Source organism: Crassostrea angulata, chromosome 10 (assembly GCF_025612915.1).
Source record: "Crassostrea angulata isolate pt1a10 chromosome 10, ASM2561291v2, whole genome shotgun sequence".
Lineage (NCBI taxonomy): Eukaryota > Metazoa > Mollusca > Bivalvia > Ostreida > Ostreidae > Magallana > Magallana angulata.
In genome coordinates, this window is record NC_069120.1 from 52,088,076 (window position 1) to 52,108,721 (window position 20,646).

Below are 20,646 nucleotides of genomic sequence, written 5' to 3' on the forward strand. Positions count from 1 at the left end.
TTGCGGAGTTCTCTATCGTTTAAAGGGTTCCGAGGCATATATTGGAAATTTTATTTTATAAAAGAAATAAAATCTAATTATCCAGGGGGGATGAGGTCCGCACCCCCTCCCCTTTTACTGCCGATTTCAGTGTTATAAAGGCTTTCTGCACACTTTACAAGCAAAAAAATATGTGGAATGTAAATATAATAATTTAAGAGAGCAGCGTTACTCAATTTGTTCATGCACACACTGCTGCAGTTATAAGACTGAATACTTCAAAAAATCATGACTCAATGCTATAATCGTTGCATATCTGCAGTTGAAAAAACCATGACGCCATGGGGAAAATGAAGCAAGAAAGATGATGCCACAATGTATTTGAACGTTGGTTAAATGCACGAAGCTATATTGACCAAATATAGCTTTGGTTACCTTTGTTTGGTCAATGCAAGTGGTAGTTGCAGGATAAATTATAAATATTTCAGTGGCGTCGAAGGCAAATTGAAAAGTGGAGAACAAGACTTATTCAAAATCTTGACAAAACCAAAGTACTGAGAGTACTGAAAGACGGGGTCTTGAAAGTTTGAATTTGTAATTGATTGTCCACGTTTTCCTTGAATATGCTTCCAAAAATTGTGAGTTTTAATTAATGTTTCAATCTATGTTAAAATTCGGCTTTTTGCAATTGCCTGATACTACAACTGCCCGGGAAAATCAAAACAACCATATCTAGGATAATAATTTAAATCATTAGATTTATTAAATTTTGTGATCCAAGGGAAAATCCACGAGTCGGACGGTGTCCGTTATACAATGTTTATGAAAACTTCGAAAACTCTCAAACTGCCGAATTACCGAACAAAGTAAACATTTGTATACCAATTACAAACATAAGCACTTGACATTAGATTTATTTCGTTTTACAATAACATTATTCCAAGTACTATAACAATAACATGGTTCGTCACGATCGCCATATTGGTTTTTTCTTTTGATTTGACTTATCTGACACGATTTTCTTGCAGCAATTCATGTAAAAATGGGTAAAAGTAAGTCTGTTGGCCACCTCCTATTTTTTGTGTGTGTGCATCATCTAAACGAATTACAATACAACCTTTTCTTTCATTAAAATCATACTCCGAATTCATAATTTGGGGTAGACCTTTCCTGGTTGGCTGTTATATTTGTCGTTTAAAATAATGCAACAGAATGACATTAACTGATAAATGTACAGAGATAAGACAATTACAGGACTAGTTAGAGAAAAATAAGTACAATGTCTAGATCAGTCACTTAAAGCTAATGGAGGTGAGAAGGTGTCATGTCTAAGAAAAATATTTACTCGGCGGTTATATGTTTTTCTGACAATTTGATAAAGCAATGTTTATTGTATGAAAATTGTTAATTATTAATTCTAGCTATTATTTCTATCAGAATTATTTGATTTTAAAATTTCTCAAATATATGCAAAGTAAACGCAAAATTAACAAATGTTGTAGGAAATTGTCACTCCAGGGATCCGTGTCCTTTCAATATACTCTCGTCTATTAAGCGCAAACTTTCATGCGTGTTTTGGAAAAAAAGAACTTAATTTCGAAAGTGATTTAATTTGAATTTTTTCGAAGTGCTACAGTAAAGGATTTGTAAATGAGATTTTAAAACTACGATATTAATTTTGAGTTTTTATCTTTTTAAATTTGAGATAGGTACAATTTCTATTTACATATACTACCACATGGTAAATTAAATATTTAAAACATAACAACCATGCATTATCTCTGAATTCATAGATCTGAAATATTTACCGATTGGAGAAAAATCAGCTGAGATTCTGATGATTAACATTAAGATATTGATGAAGAATTTTTGAAATTCATGAATGTGATTGGTTTTGTCCGTTATAAAGTATAGAAAAAGTGTAGTCTTATGTCTCATAACATTGAAAAAATTACACATATATTCCAACTAAGGCGGACAACATGAACAATAACATTTAACTTGGTTCTTCAATCGATAAGATTGTATATATTGTTTGATGTATTGGTCACCCAAAATGTATAATTTATATATTTTTTGCTTACAATGCATTTTTCAAAATTTAAATTCAGTTTAATTAAGTAAAGAGTCAATGACTGAGTGGCAAATTCAGACTTCATTTTTTTTTTGGTACAAAAAGTCTTTAGAGCTGAACAGCAGTCATACCGCAAGTAGAGTGGAAGCCAGTGAAACACCTAATATAATTAATACCTTAAAGGGGCATGGTCACGATTTCAGTTCAATTCTATTTTTCTGTTTTTGTTATTTACAATGCTTATGATATGCATTTCTAATGATCATATGAAAGTCAGTCATTAGTTTATAAGCAAGATACAGAGCTCATAATTCCTTGTTATGTAAACAAAGCTCGTGCCCTGTTTTTGTTTACATAGGTTCAATATACTAGTAAAAATCTTTTTCAAGCTGATTTGTCAATCTTTTTATTCATCTTAAGCATAAATAAACAGTTCATAACGTTTAACACATTCATTTAAGGTCTAAAATTGGAATTTTCACTTCAACATTCAAAATGTAACCAAAAACATTGCTTACTAATACATAGTTAAGACTTGTGGACTCTGTAACTCGCTCACAACTCAACGAATGACACTCAAATTTTGGTTGCATATTAAAAATGCCTTACTTAAGCATTGTAAACATTAAAATTGGAAAAATAATTTTTGACCAAAATCGTGACCATGCCCCTTTTAAGTGTAGTTTGTCCTATCAATATTTACTGGTACACATAAGAGTACTGTTATATAAATATTTTTGGTTTGTTAAGAATTATGTCATTGGGTAAAGGCAATTTTTTCTTACCAGAACCAGTTGGAAAATGTGTGCTCAGCTTCATCCATATCTCTCGGCTTTGAATGAATGTAATTCCACTCGCGATTATGCCAGATTGAGATTGTTTATGTAGTGAATGACAGCATGTTCTCCTTTTCCTTTTCCACTGAATTCCATATTCCTGCCTGTATTTAGCACATGTACGCCCGCTGAAAATTGACAGCCTCAACCCATGCACACCAGCACGATGATTCTGGTATTTGTACAAAATCTGACTCAGAGGTACATTTAAAAAATCTCAAGTGTGCTGAAGTGTTTTTCTTACAATCCTAAAGTATATTATCTGCTTTCTCTTTACAATTTTCACCAAAACTACATTTCAAACCATCCATTTTGTTGACATCTGGCTTTCTCCAATCATTCTTCTTTATCTTCTTTACACGAGAGTTCCACAAAGGGAGATAATTTAATTTGTAAAAATCCCGAATTTAAACACCGGAATATAAGCTTAATATTTATTTGCAACCAAATTCCCTTTCAAATATATTTTTTTATGGATAATTCTATTGTTTGAACCAAGAAACTCTAAATTTAAAACGTTTCTTGAGGTTTTATATCCTACTAAGAGAAGTAGTGTGTTTTGGACATTACCTATCTTATTATAATATTTGATCATCTAGCTTAAAATCAACGAATGAATTAAAAAATATGTGTGCACCAAATCAAAGGTATTTGTATCAGATGTTATGTGAATCTGACTCCATGTATGATTAAACTCTATTTAATACTTAAATGACTCTATGAAATTAGCCTTATTCATGCATGAAATTTATTATGAATAATGAGCTAAAAATAGAAATGGTCTTATCTGGGGGATTTCAGTGGTGCAGATAAATTTAACCATGAAAATTTGATAAAATAGACAATATACTTTAGATATATCCAGATAAACTATGAAAATTAATCTACACCCTTCATTATAAAATTTTGATTTTGCATGGTTCTATCGTAGACTGCCTCTTAAAACATATAGGTAAAACAAATCATATGAATTTGACCTTCTTTAGTCTAATAAATGCAGTTTTACCAGAATTATATTATTTGAAGTTAGTCTTAGGCTGGTATGGTATGAGACAGTAATTTCATATTGTGACAAACTTCCTATCAAAATAAACAATGAAAATATATAAATATACCGTACATTTTTCTTGTCTTCATACATGTACAAAAATGTCAACATTCAACATTAGATTTTCAATGATTTCAAGGTTTTCTTAATAATGAGGCATAAATAACATTATGAAGAAAAATAAAGGAAATGTATTCATTTGTTAACAAAAAACTACGAAACTTACGCATTAAGTAAAGAACCTCAAGAGGTATTCATAGTAAGCGTTAGGCGGCGCATATGACCCCTAAATAGGTCCCGTTAGCTCATCCTAACTTTGTGAATTTTTACCATTTCACAATAATATAGCGGTAAAAAGTCGTTCATTATCTCCTTTATCTTTGAAGTGTACATCAAACGGATACCAGGGCACTGTAGAGGACCTGACAGTTTCTGGTAATGGCGAAGGGTGTTTCACCTCTGCCCGGTTCCCAAACATTGGAAAATAAAGAGCATCCACCGGAGTATACGGAGCTACGCCCGGTGAGTGTAAATACCCCCTCAACCTCTTCATCTGACACTGTAAATAGTTACCAAATGGGATCAAATTGTGATCAAATTTATGGTCTTCAATGTGAAGAGTCCTGCTCACAGAGCCATCCTGGCCTACTCACACACGCAGACGGGTACAATATCTCGCACGTATTTGACCCAAACTCAGATTTTACTTCGTTAGACTCTAATTTACAGAATCTTCCGAAGGAGCTCTACGTAGGAAAACTCCTAGAAATTACAAACTCTAATGAACATTTCATAGTTGACTATAGAACATATCTTTTTTCCAAAGCCAAGTCTATTCATGGGTGTCCCATGGGTAATCTAACAGCCCGAAAGACAACAAAAAACAATCCGAGTGTTATTAAATACGCAAAAGACTGCAATGCACTCAATATGTTTTGCAACGGTCATGATGCATATCTAGGTGATGTTTTCGACAAATCTAAGAACAAAACTAACGAATTACATTTTCAAGGATACGGATCTGTTTTCATCGTTTTCCTGTATAAAAAGGTTGGTGGAATATTTACAGAGAGGGGCTATTGCAATTTTCCATTTATTGATTATAGTTTTTTTCATACTGTTTTTTTTTTTTTTCAAAATCTCCAACATTCATGAATTAAACGAGCTGGAGTACCCGTAGCTGCAGGTCTGTAGCTCCCGGTCTGAAAAAATGTGGAGGTCGTCCATCCGAATTTTTACTGACCGGGAGATACAGACCTGCAGCTAGCGTACCTGTAGTAAAGATAATAATATATTTTTACAAAAAATATTTATACAGGATGATGATATTTTATCAGTATTTTCCTTTTTTCTGCACTCCTCATAGGCATCGGAACCGTGGTTAATAAGAAGGAGGGGTAACTATATCATAGTTCACAATCTAACAAAACTTTATCGTTGGCGGTATATATACTGGTGTAGGGAAACATTTAAAAATCCCACTTTAGCTTATATTCGGTTTCAGCATTCGGCTTAAAATAAAGGAGTCTACGGGATTTTTGCAATGAACAATTACCGGATAATAATGATGAAGAAATTTGCGGTATTACGAGTGACTTCCGAATGGAGAAGAGATTTATTTTCCGATTATTAATCTCCGTAAGAAATTTGTTTCTGTTTCTGTGATTTTTTGCGAGTGAAAAACCATAATCATTATGTTTCAATATAGATATCTTGGATACTAGATGATAACCCGCGCGAGCGCGGGAGTTAACACTTAACAAATGAATGTCATAATGCAACAATGTTGAATCATATATTTTCCCGTATATATTGTGTCCGAATTTTTTCTTTAAAGTTTTCTTAACTTATTCTTTAAAATTGAAATGAAAAAGCTGCATAGCTGGATATTTAGAAAAGGGATGCAAAATTCAAACTGAATTGGATGATATATACATGAACGTGGCCTTAAATTCTTTTTGTTGCAGCTGAGTGGAAAATGATTACAATGTTGTTGTTTTTTTAAACCAGTGAGTGGGTATTTAGGACGTCATATGTCTAAATTTTGTTCTATTATGTCAAATTTCACTAATATTTTTATCCCTATCCCAAATGTGAAGTTCAGATAAAAGAATGGTAACGCAGAGAGAATAGACTAAAACCGTGGCTTATATTTTGACTGGGTTCGAATCCCGAAAAAGTTGGATTTTTTTATTTCATTTTTTTTTAATCTCATGGAAAGGTAATGCATAGAGATAATTTAAGAATGTCAGAATAAAGTTATTTAAACTCTTGTTAATGTAATATTTTGCATGCCTGCTTATTTTTTTTTTCAACATTACTGTGTGAAGTCCCCGTTATAAACTTGAAAAACATTTTCTTCTGAACAAGAGATTTTAAAACAATGTACTTAGTATGCATCAATGTAGTAAGTTGATTTTTCATCCTTTTTATGAAATAAACGGGTATGCTGATTTCAAAGACACGTGTACAGGTTGTTAAAATCAATATCATTTTAGAAAGATTGAATCGGTAATGAAGCAATAGGTTACTAAAAATATGTACAGAAAAATTTGTACTTTTTTACTAGATTAATCGTTTATTTATATACTACAGAAACATAGGATGATTATAATTACAACTCTGGCGGTTTGGAAGAGCCAGAATAAGATTTATTCATGTATCTCAAGAATGAAATTTTAAACACGCTGGTCAATAGATATCAAATTGAGATATGTTAACATTCGAATACAGAATATATGGTTATCTTTCTAATTGTATTTGGTGGCTGCCGTGTTCGATAGAAATGCGCGTAAAATGTTTGTTTATTTTGCCTCCTTACGGAACATACCCGCTATGTAAATATAGTCGTCTTCGAAATGTGTCTATATTTAGATGTGGCTCTCAAGCGATACGGATATTTAAATATTTTATAAGATCGCATCAAATTTTTCCATTTCATTTATTGACTTTTTTGTATTAACCAAAAATGTCCCATTCACAGTATGAATATCTACCAGCGACGCAAGATGAACCCATCCTACACTTTTCGCCAAGACGTTAAGATTAGTCAATCCGCGTTCTTGGTTACCGTGTTCTGGAAAATTCTATTCCATTCTTTCGCTAGAGGTCGCGCTTCGCTAGCTTCTATCAAAACTAAAATCGCTCACTCAAAAAAACGAATTGCCTTATTTCATTTATTCAATATTTGTCAAATCTTTACCTCTATGTGTAATCCAGGTAAGTTCCTCATAAATATATTCACTGTTTACGTAATCATTTAATATCATTCCATTGCAAGCATATATTTTGATGCAAACGATCCCTGTCTTGGATTCGCTAATGCGTGTCCACTACCTTACTCTCTTTTTGCTATTTCGAGCTTATTTATTTGCAAAATGCCTTAATTTATAAGTATAGATAGATTTTTCCTTTCGTTTGATTTCAATTGAACTTCTTTCTCAGATATGTGTATTTTTACTAAAAATCGTCCATATGTGCTGCATAAATGTCTTAGGACACATTAAAAAGACACATTTTTACAAGAGGGCACAAATGTGCAAAAACTAAACCACATCCACCCCCACAACATCAGGGGTCTTGAGTTCACTCATGGTTGTGGTCCCGATGTTCCATTTCCACGAGTGGACTCAGGACTCACGACATTGTGAGGAAGGGAAAAATCTGTCTCCACCGTTACAGACTGTACCTATCATTATGGTGTTCCAGTCATCATACGGTATATTTCCACTCTGTTGCAGACCAAAATATCAAATTGGGACTACTACGCACTATAACCCAAACCCCTGGGGGCCACTTGGTGGTACCCCTACAGCCCAAATTGGAGACCGGGATATAATAGCCCCATAGGTCCCATACACTGCCCTGTTATTCGTTTGATGCACACTTCAAAGATAAGGAAGATAATGGACCATTTTTAATCTGTATATCACTGTGAAATGCTAAAATATGATAAATGTGCTAAATAATTTTTTGTATATATTTCAAAGGTTTATGTCAAAACATGGCTGACACAAAATAATCCCAAATTCATGTTTAATTTCCTTCGTTTTTGGTTTAGGATTGAGGCTAGTTTTTAATGAGAATGGAATCACAATGTAAATCGTCTAATCGTCCCACTTTAGTAATAATACGAGGATTTTAATAATTTTCGATGCATGTTATTTAGAGAAGAGTAAACAGGAGATAAATTTTTAAGCATACGTATATACAAATACCAATATTCATTTGAATTCAGTAGACACGAACACATTTATAATTTTATCCAGGCAAGCTTTACTGGCTCCGAAGTTGTCAATGCTCAGAGAAATTATTCAGGCATAAAATTGAAATATGCCGGTAATAAAGTAAAATATAATTTTCTGTTCGAGTACTCTTACCCGGCACCACGTGTGCCGACGGATGAGGACACATTTAGGAGATATTCCAGGGTCTGCCCCTCATCAGAGGTCCAACCCGGGGTTTTGTTAATAATTTTACATACCTATCGGTATGAGAACTGAGAATAATGTTTTATGGAATGTCAAGTAATACAACATGTTCATAAAAGGCTCTGTGAGTCTAAAGCTGTATGCTTTCAACGAATTCAAGACAATGAGTAAGACATTATTTTTTGTCTGAGAGAGATAATAGCTAAAAGGGTATTTGCTTGTCCTGTTTTGTATCACGAGTTGATCTGAGCAGCCTTTTTATAGAACTGCCCTATGCAGGCGGGGCGATACGTCACATCAGCACGGGGAAGTTAGCGCTCTTGGATTATATGCTCGGTATGAAGCTCCCTCGTTTTAAATGCCTACCGTCCTAATTGATTTGACTCTAAGATGAGTTTAAGAGCTCGTTTAGGTTTCTGTGTCGCTTATATCCAATGAATCCAATGATAGGAGGTGTCGGGAATATTAAGGCGCATTGTTTATCTTTTTTAATAAAATACCAATGTTTGCGCAGTATTCTCCCGAGTCTTTTAGAGACTTATTTTTATATCATTTATAATATAAATTAGAAGTTACATTAAGCACATTTTTTACGGAAAGAATGTTAGTAAAAACATATAACGTGTAACAAAGAAAAGTACACAAAAAAGGCCTACGTATTCAAAACGCGTGTTTACAATCGAGTTCACGGGCTTTCTGCTATCGAGGTCACGGGCTTATAGACTCTCCCGTCTAGAGTAGATGGTTAGCACTGATCGAATATATTGAAAAAGAATTAAAGAACGAGTCGTCATGTCTATTTTAGAAGCCAGGGTATTTCCGAAGATTTAATAGTCGAACAAACAAAGCGAAAGGAAGAGGTTACCCTAACAAAACAGAACGGTATAAACCGTAAAGGTCTGAATCATGGAAGAAGCAATGAGCCAAGAGTGTGTTTCTAGTACGTAGTAACACTGTGTCAAAAAGTTTAAGCATATCAATGTCTTATTATTCATTTGATTACTGATATAATTATACTTCACATCTTTTCTAATGAGAAATATATCATTTTCAAAATTATTGCCATTAATGAGGGGTTGAAGGTAAAACTAAATAATCAATATCTTTTTATAAATATTTAGACCTAGTCGTTTAAAGAATAGTAATTTATGTGCAGCCCTGTATTAAAATTATAATATCTCTATGTATACCATTATTTAATTTTATAACTACAGAACTACTTAGTATAGTATTATCAACCCAGTGGCAATATTCTTAAGTTCTATAAGAGCAAGATGATTTCTTTACTGGGATCTTTAACAATAAGTTTGTTTAGTTTTGGGCTTTATGACAATTTAGGTACTTTCAGTTTCTTCAAGTCCTTAATCTTAAATCAATTCGGTTAAGAATATTTTTCTTGATAACAGACACTGATGTTCCTGAAGCTAAGCCTGTGTCAGAGACAAATGCCTCCCCATTCGGAAAATCAAAATCACAAAGGTAAAAATATTTTATTACAGGGCAACAAATTGTCATGTACAGTAACCTTCATGTGGTTAGTAATCTGAATGCTCTATGGCATTATGAATGGCTATTGATCCGCTGGCGTATTTACCATAGCACACACCACGAAACATGTCAGTAGAGATATTGCCGTTCACGGTAACACCGTGTTAATTGCATAAAGATACATGTTTGAGGTATTTATAATAATCATAGAATAATTTTCTTTGAATATTTTGTTTACAAGAAAAGAGCGGTGAGAATGGAATGTTTTAATAAATGCATGTCAGATCTTTTAGTTACCAAAGTATTAATACATATATTTTACCTTTTGCCAATGACTCCTCAGCTTGAACCCTCTTCATTTTCAGTATATTTCACACCTCATTAGTGTGAATCAGTAAAATCTACAAATTTAATGACTAAGAACGTTTAATATTAATATCTCTGCTTTCTGTTTCATAACATTCAATATTCGTCATACTTTATATTTCTCTAAACTCAGAAACATTTCATATATTTATACTAATTACAATTAGAACTTAATTTACAGTGATATACCGGTTGCCACTTCAAAACAAACATTGACCGAGTTCTTCTCTCACAAGTACAAGATGGACTATCCAAACAGGGGTAAAGCAATCATCATCAACAACAAGACATTTAACGCAGGGACCGGGCTAGATGTCCGGGAAGGCACGGACGTGGACGCTTCCGCTCTCGACAACCGTCTGTCTGAGCTCGGCTTTGATGTAGATCTCAAAAACAATCTTACAGAAGACAAAATAAAAGCTACACTACAGAAAGGTCAGCAAATCTTTATTCTCTCAATGATTAGGATTTTGTGTTTTTATTTTACAATTTTTAGACTTCATCCTGTTATTTTCTTCTCAACTCTTATACATAAAGAATAAATCATTGACCTACTTAAAATCTTTTAAGTATGTTGATATATGGTGTACAAATGGGACTCTTTTCCTAAATCTATACATCGAAGGTCATTTTGTATATATTCAATACCATAATATAGATTGACGTTTATTTTTACTTTTTGAATACTTTGTCCTGTATTTTTCAATTACATTATTTTTCTAAATTCAAAATTGGATGTTAAATCAATGCCAGTAAAAAATAGTTATTTCCAAATTTGTGATTGATTGACATATACTTATGGCATTACGATTAAATTTACAATTTAAATCCCTCATTTATAGCCGCTAAATTGGACCACAGAGACAATGACTGTTTCATCTGCGCCATTCTGTCCCATGGGGGTGACGGTTATATATGGGGGACAGACAGAATGATCCCCATTAATGACCTGATGGAGCCCTTCAAAGGCAACAAATGTCTCTCTCTCTGGCAGGGAAACCCAAAATCTTCTTTATCCAGGTGATCACAAGTGCTTGTCCATAGGTGTATTTCAAATACTTTCTAATAATCTAATATGGAAAGCCGATCATGACTTGGCCGGGATTGTAAACATGACTACCCAAGAATATATAGAACATGACTTGGGGGTCGCCTGTGGCTCACCATAATTTAGGCCTCTTTCCTTCCACCTTTGCTGACAAAGGTTGTTTCAGACATAGTTCATGCAGTCTAATTCTAACAACGGTGCCAGTCGTTTAATTGGTTCTCTTGTGATGCAGGCTTGTGAAACAGACATGAACGTCGGAGACGGCAAAGACGTAGAGCCTCAGTTTTCTCGCCTGAAGATCCCGTCAGAGGCCGACTTTTTGATTGCTCTCTCCGTTGTTCCAGGTGAGGTCTATCAAAGAACACATTGGTTTCATGATATTTAAAGGGATGATAACATTTCCCAAGGATATGATTTTTTGTTTATAGAAATGCAGGTTTTCGCGGATTTAAAAGGGCATACTCTAAAACCTGGCCTGGCCTGGCTTGGCCCCATTGGCCTGGCCTCAAAGTTGGCCTGGCCTCACTTTTGGCCTCAAATTTATTTTTATATTTTCTTTACATACTTGATGATTTTTATTGATTTTTTTATTGATTTACTTTCAATCCATATTAAACAGCTTGCTTGGTGGCTTTAGTGTCTTTTAGTGAAAGTCTTTAAAAATAATAGGTACAATTGAAAATATAATACTCACAATGTATATTTATGACAAAAGGTATGTCGAGTAATCCATTCTAATTGATTTTTATTCAGCCTGTTTGAAATTCTTAAGAAGTTAAGAATGTGATTTTTACCCTGCCATTGTATAACCATGGCATGTTTTTGCAATGTATTTAGATCAAACTGCTCTCAGGATCAGACAAAATCGATGTAACTCATCATTTACCAACGACTTGTTTGAGAAAAAAATATTGGAATATTTGTTTTAACCAACACCAAAGGTAACAAAATGTTTTGCTTTGTTCAAATTCTGATAATGACAATTCCCCATTGTTTCCTAAATATACAAGCAACACGTGCATGAAACTCTACTCTAACCAGGAGGTGATGATTAATGGCCATCGCTGAGTCAAGGTATCGGAGGATGCAATGTTGCAGTTGTTCACAAATGCCATTGATTAAATTAGACCGTGTGAAATGTTAAATGACAGGATAGGCAATGAAAATGACCCCAATGTAGCAGATTAGCGACAGAAAAGATTGATATTGAATTTCTGCTGGGGAGGGAAATTTGGGCTTGATCGGTGTTGACAGGTAATGTAAACAAGCTGCAAATTTTAAAGTGCATTACACAGTGACAACAATTTAATGCTATGAACCAGTTTACAAATGTTTTGGATATCAATCAGGTCTGTCTCTTAAAATGATGTTTAACTTTTAAATGAGAGGGGGAGGGGGTGGCGACTCTTAGTTTTAAAGTTAACCGCTTTAGTATTGGTATAATCTATTCCTTAACAATAGTAAGAGCAGTGATGTACATGCATATCTTAGGAATTTTCTGTGTGTTTAAACATGGATTAAAATTAATCAAATTTGAAAAATCGGTCACTTGTCCTATATATTTTTTCATATGATTATTCTTTGAACATCAAAAAAGCAATGAATTTTCCATTTCTAAAAGAAATCAATAAAAATTTAATCCAAATCTAAAAAAAATGAGAAAAAGAAAGATTTTAAACTTTGAGGCCAAAGATTTTTGTAGAGGCCAAATTAGGGGCCAGACCAAAATTTGAGGCCAGGCCAAAATTTGGGACCAGGCCAATTTTGAGGCCAAAAGTGAGGCCAGGCCAGGCCAATGGGGTCAAGCCAGGCCCGGCCAGGTTTTAGAGTATGTCATTTAAAAGTCCAATTAATTTATTTATAGATCAATGCACAAAATATTTATTTCGTTTTCTTTCTCTGCCAATCACATCCAACTCCACTTAAGAGCTTCAATATTTTAAAATGATCCTGACAAACAAGATGAGACTAGTTTTCTGTAGATGATTGTCCCTAAGAGGTTTGGTAATAAATTATGGTATTTAAAAGCTAATAAAGAAGACATTATATATTTTTTTTAAATTGGTCCAAGTATTGTTACTTGATCTACTATTTTGAACAACTATCATAACTGCTATACCTGATAAGCTTCATTGTTGAAATTGAATCTTGTCTCAGAAATTTTCCGTTGAAACGTTTTTTAGCTGCATTTTACATAAAAGAAAATAATATAAAAAAAACTTGCTTTAGAATGATTATAATTTTGTGTAGTTTTATAAAATTTTTGATCTTAACTGGTTATTCTATGCTTATGTACTAGTAATTCATGTTTATGGGTGTATTCACCAGTAATACAACTTTCAGATAAATAATTCCAGTTCATACCGGTAAATTCACAAATATGTAAAAAAATGTTTACGCAAATAACACAAGACATCTCATAATTTTTGGTCAATGACTACCCTGTTAACTCATGTCTGTTTCTGTTGTCTAGGTTACTACTCCTGGAGAAACGAGACAAACGAGGCCAAATGCTCCTGGTTCGTCCAGGCACTGTCTGAGGTCCTGAAGAAGCATGGCCAGACAATGGACCTCATGACCATGATGACACATGTCAGTCAAATCGTAGGCGACATGTTCCAGTCCGACACATCACGCCCAGACATGAAGGAGAAGAAACAGATCCCATTAGTCACCTCCATGCTGACCAAGGAGGTTTACTTCACTAGCAAATAGAGGGGGCCAGTCCAGGATAGCGAGGGGCCTGGTCTCTGATGGGTGAAACGGGCCCCCTGTCTAATAGCCTTAAGGGTACCTGCTCAACTGATCATGTGATACGCGTACTGCCAGAGAGTGGTCGAGAAACATTGGTTTGTCTTGGTATAAATGATTATCATGACTGTAAACATTGGATAACTCTAATTATGTATCGTAATGATGTCAAGCTGTTATTTCGAGTGTTATTGTACAATTATGTTTGCAATTTATTAATTTTATAAAACATATACGAAGGTCAATAAAAAAAATACAAAGACAATTGGGCTGCCAATCATATAATTGTCATAGAAGTCATAACTAACAGATTACGTTATACAACAACACATATTTTATTGATATACGAAGTTTCATTCCGTCTGATGAAAAGGTGTTTTTGAACCACGGCGCACGGTAGCGTTGAAAAGATAACGTCAATATGACGCACGCACTGTTGATAGACATATCCAATCTCTATACCACCCTTAGGCTTTTGTGCTCTTCATCATAATATTTTATTCGGCAATATTTCATTTGACATCTATTAATTTGCAATTGTTCACATTTGTTCAGAAATCATTAGTTTGTTCCTCGACGTTTTTTCATTTTTTACCGCATGTCTCTTCGTTTACAGTAAGATAATCCTTACATGTAAGATGACGTTGTTTATTCTTTTGACAAAATATTTACAATTATTCGGTTCTCTTTTGTTCTGTTTGATGTCCAATATACAGTCTCCACAACCCCCACAAAATGTATAAGAGTTAAACACAAATGTACAAATAATTTTTTTCTTATTTTTTCCAACATTGAGCATGTTCACAGTTTTTATCGGCTTTTTTTTCCATATCAAAGCCGTACTGTTCATACTTTTCGTTAAGCCATGGCGTCCGGCGTAGTCAATGTTTTTAGTCAATTTTAAGGAATACTATGTGTCTATAGTTACTGATATCTGTTCAACAAATCTATATATCCCGTCATTATTTGGTACATAGAATATCATGACAATGCATAATTTTAGGTTTTAATATTATATGGTTTTAAGCCCAATTTATGGAGATATTACATTTAACATAATACGGTTTATTGTTGACGGAACAAGTTTGACCTTGCGCCGTGACCTCATTTTTGCAGAATTATATTCTAAATAATTCTTAAAAAGAAAGGAATTGTGAACTTCTTTTATTTCAAATTGTTTGAAACAATTGCTAAATTATGTCTACTAAATTTAGTAGATATATGACATTAAACAGGTCGGGTACACTACCTTATATGGATAGCGCATTATTTAACGTAACAATATTTACGTTAAAAAGGTTCTCCAATCTAGTCTGGTACCCGCCCCCGCCACTGCGTTTTCACTTCGTTTTTGGGTCAGGGCTGCGTTCAAGATCGTAGCGGCTAGGAAGGGCTACGTAGCGGCTACGTTGTTGAACGGTATGCTAGCCTAGCCGCTAGGTAGATATTCGTAGCCTAAATATTTTATGCTAAGCATCGAATTCAAGATGGCCACCTTAGTTACCACTTTGTAACAAACACGAAATCTATTTATATAGTGATATTTTATTCATCTTTAAGTTATAATGAATCTTAACATATATATATCCGCTTGAAATTAACGAATTATGTAAATATAATAAGTCATCAGTTGAATATTTCCAACTTCAAATCTGAGACCTAGCGGCTAACCTAGCGGTCCGTTCAATAGACCTAGATATCTACGACCTAGCGGCTAGGCTAGCAGCTACGATCTTGAACGCAGCCCTGACCCCAAAACGAAGTGAAAACGCAGTGGCGGGGGCGGGTACCAGACTATCTCCAATCCAAAGCATGACGGTCTACTATGTTTATACTTTTCAACACATACACGTGGTTTTTAGCTGTTTTATACACAATATTTATATGCTTGCGGGAAAATTTGTACAATTTGATTTTTTACTTTAGAAGGTAAAAAAGGAAAGATTACTTACCGTAGACATTGTTCCATGCTCACATTGAAAAACACTGTTGTTTTAATTTATCAATTGTTGCTTCAAAGATTGATCAGTATCAATAGACTGGTATACCTACGCATACAAGTACAAGCAAATTTTGATATGGAAAAACTGCCTAATTGTTTATTGGTGACTTAATTATTGTACACCATTAATAAATGCAGGTAATTGTACATTTTTAACATACATAAATAGACACGATAGTAGAAATGCACAAATATACAAATACAGAAGTACAATTAGTTATGTATCGTGTAGGATTTTGTACACTAAGCATTCTGATGAGTGTCCCTGAAGAAACTTCAAAATTCTACTAATAAATGTTGTCTCAAACCTGGGTTACTACGTGAAAAACGTACTCACTGCTTCTAATATAATAGGGCGTACATCTCTTTTGAACTTTGACAATGAGGTATTTAGATGGGTTGATATAAGGCTTCATAGGCAATATTTTTCAAATGTGAGCATAGAAATGAAAGATCAGATATGATTTTCCATGTTTATTTCATTAATTATGAAAAATAATTGAAAATGAGTTTCCAAAGGACAATTCAAAATGGTAATATATTTACAATACGCTTTGTATACACTGAAACTTGTAGTAGCCCACAATGCCTTGCAACTCATTCACCTGATTGGTTTGGCAATAAAAGTTAACAAATACCTAATTTTGTATGCAAATTTATGCCGACGTCACAAAATCTAGTGGTCTCGACCTGTTAAATAACATATAGCTATGGCAAAAGTCTGACCCTCGTACATGAATAGTACATGTTAAGTAAATGTATTTATTAACTGTTCCAAATCTAAATGCTGCCCTCAATACTAGTATTTGTTATTCTTTAAGTCTGTCCCAAGATATTTATGCAGCACATTTTTAATAAAAATATACATACTGGTGAAAGTAGTGCAATTAAAATCGATGAAAGGGAAGATTTCCAAGATATCTTTATTGACACATTATCATTTTTCACTCGAAAAAATCACAGGACCGAACATAGATTTCTTACAAGTATTTATAGTGGTGAATATTTACATCTTTTCTCCATTAGGAAGTCTCGCGGAATACCTCGCGCAATTTTTCAACGTTATCATCTGGGCTTACTGCAATACAAAATCCCCGTAGACATCACATATTTAGCCTTGTGTTGAAACCTGATAAGATAATGGGGGCCTTTCAACTGAGAAATCTTGGAAATTTTTCATACTTTCGAATGAACATCGTTTGAACCCTGAGGTTTTTTTTAAATATCAAGTTATTCAGCAAAATGTGAATCGAGGATATCTTGGGACAGAGTAAATGAGAAATTTATGTATGTGTTAGTTAGGTCCGTACATGGAAGATTTATTTCACCTGGTAGATCCTTTTGTTGTTTCTTGCCATGTAACTGTTCCAATACATGCACAGGTTCTAATACCAGCAAATTTGGAGCATATATTGTCATCATGTTCCGTAGCATTGTCTGAAGGCCGGTATACATGGCGGCATGACCAGATATTTTCGGTACTTGCAGATTATCTCAAGGAAGACAGGAAGAGACCACCACCAAAGCGACCTGACGTAGTGATCTTGTCTCCGTCAAGTAGGCAGGTCATTATAGTGGAGCTGTAGTTCCTTGGGAGGAGAGAATGGAAGACGCATATGGGAGGAAAATTGGGAAATATCAGGAGCTTGTGGCAGATTGTCAGGAGAGAGGGTGGAGAGTATGGTGTTTCCAAAAGGAGTTGGTGTTTCCTAAAGGAGGTTGGCGTTTGGAGCCTTGTTGGACAATCCTCGTTGCGAGCCCTGAGAGTCATTGGAGTTATTGGGATGGAGAGAAGACAGCTCATGAGGCGACTAAGCTGAGAGGCAGAAATGGCATCGCTATGATTGTGGAGTAGAAGAGAGGGACAGTGGGGAAAACAGTAAGAGACAATTGTAAGAGACGTGTAAGATCGGTACACAAGCGGAAAGCTGGATGGTCCCGGACTGTGAGATGGCAAAGTACACAGTTACACCTTTTTGGGACTCAATGAACAACTTTTCAAACTCCTCTCTAGCAGCACCAGTTGAAATATAATTGCCCAAATGTTATCACGACCAACACTTTTTGCAATATGTACTAGTATCTTTTCCAAATCACCAGGAAACTTTTCTCGTCAGAAGTTAGCCAAGTTTGGAATCAAATGTCGATAATAAAATGGAAAAGAACAGCAGTGTGGACTGAAACGCCTATAGGGCGAAGATGCGAGAGTGCGAATTTGCGAAGGCGAAAGTGCGACGGCGAAGGAGCGAAAGTGTGAAGATGCGACGGCGAAGGGCGAAGATGTATGGTGTTCCGATGGGGCCACTTTGACCTTCGCACTTTCGCCTTTAGGTCGAAGATGCGAGAGTGCGAAGTTGCGAAGGCGAAAGTGCGAGAGTGCGACGGCGAAGGAGCGAAAGTGCGAAGACGCGACGGCGAAGCGCGAAGATGCGATGGCGAAAGTGCGAAGGTGCGAAGGCGACGGACAAACGATAGTAGAAACGATACTACTATCGCTCCTTCGCCTTCGCAAATTCGCACTCTCGCCTTCGCGCTTTCGCCTTCGCCTTTTTATAATTGTGGAGCTCTCTATCGTTCAGAGATAATTTTAGCTGTATAGAATGTACATCTGAGGCAGACGATGAACTTTTTAAAATTGATTTTCAACAGCCTGCGCAGATCCATAACTTTTTCGGGGGGGGGGGGGGAGCGGACCCCCTCTCCCCCTCCAGATCCATACATGAGCAAGGACTTTCGCATAACGAAAATGTTACTGTGTTTGATCAACGGCAAACAGACAGCTGGTAAGTGACAGGAGTACTAGTCTGGAATTGCATATGTATACATTATGGCGGACATTTCATTTTATGTGGAGTATAGAAATGATTATAGGCATAGCCAACACTGGTGAACATATATGTCACATGTACACATTAAAATATTTATAAACATTCATAGTAGGCACAATAGCCTAGCGCATGCGTACCAATTATATCATGGATTAATCTGAAAACCTTGGCGAGTACAGCAAATTCTATGTAATCGACCGAGACTTTCTGAATGCAATCAAAAAAGGCAAAGGTGAAAGTGCGAAGTTGCGAAGGCGAGAGTGCGAAGTTGCAAAGGCGAAGGAGCGATATTAGTATCGCTCCTTCGCCTTCGCACTTTCGCCATCGCATCTTCGCGCTTCGCCGTCGCATCTTGGCACTCTCACTCCTTCGCCGTCGCACTTTCGCACTTTCGCCTTCGTAACTTCGCACTCTCGCATCTTCGACCTAAAGCCGATAGTGCGAAGGTCGAAGTGGCCCCATTGGAACACCATAGAAATCAGAATATATATGAATACATCGAAAAAATCTTTTAAAATACTCTTCTCAAAAACTATTAAGCAAAAAATACTCAAAATTGTGTAGAAGCATCCTCAGGTATTTAAAATCAAGTTTTTGTTTTTTTCCAAATCATGGTCCTTGAGGGTAGGGTGGGGCCATAATAGGGTGTCAAGTTTTACAAAGGGATAAATAGAAGAAACCTTTTAAAATATTATCAAAAACTATTGGGCAAAAAAAGCTCAAAATTGTGTGAAAACATCCTCAGACCCTGTAGTGTGAATATAAGTCAATCATGGTCCCCGGGGGTAGGGTGTTGCCACGATGGGGTGTCAAGTTTTACAAAGGAATATATAGAGAAAATTTTTAAAAATCTTCTCAAAATCTGTTTGAAAAGCTCAAATTAGTTAAGAATCATTCTCAAGGCGTGTAGATTCAATTTTTTTCAAATCTTAGTCCCCGGGGTTATCATCGGGTGGGGCCACAGTAGGTAGATCAAGTTCCACTTAGGAATATATCGAAAAAATCTTCTTCACTCAACAAGAAAAGCTCATATTTGTGTAAAAGTATCCTTGAATATTGTGGAAGCATCCTCAGGTAGTGTAGAATCAGGTTTTATCAAATCATGGTCGTTGGGTATGGTGGGGCAACAATTGGATAGATGTTAAATTTTCATATGGTAAGATATATAGAAAAACATCTTTAAAATCTCCTGGATAAGCATTTAGCCATATAAAAGCTAAAACTTGTGTGAAAACAAAGATTGTGCAAATTGAAGTTTGATCATGATTCCCTGGAGAAAAGTGACGCCAAAGGGGCGGGGGTAAATAGAAATAAGAAAAATTTAAGCAACAAAAGAAGCTTGGTTATATGTGGATAAAACTGGAAGATTTTTTTTTACTTTTTGTGTTAAATCTACTGTACTTAATTGTAAAGATATTTTGGATTTGAAACTATTATGCTCCTTTGATCAGAGTTGATATATTATTGCTATTGTTGCTCAGGTGAGCGATGTGGCCCTGGGCCCTTTGTTAATACTTACAGTGCTTCAGTATGGCATTTTTAATTGTTAATCAAAATTTGAGTTTCAGACATCGTGTTATAAGCGAGATACAAGCTCACAATTCTTTGTCATGTAAACAAAGCTTATGTCTTTTTTTTAGACTTAAATTGAATGGGATAGACGCTAGGATCAATTTATTTATGTTTAAAATGAATTAGAAGGGAGAGAAATCAGCTTGAAAAAGAATTTTTACCAGTATATATTTCATTTTCCAGTGTTTTTGCCTGTGATAACACTACGTATCGATTTTGTACTA

The 20,646-nt window shown here is 35.0% G+C and overlaps 1 pseudogene; it reads left to right on the top strand.

The window, feature by feature from the left end:
• The first annotated feature begins 9,054 nt into the window (after nt 1-9,054).
• LOC128166242 (caspase-7-like) lies at nt 9,055-14,305 on the top strand (annotated as a pseudogene).
• The last annotated feature ends 6,341 nt before the right edge of the window (nt 14,306-20,646 follow it).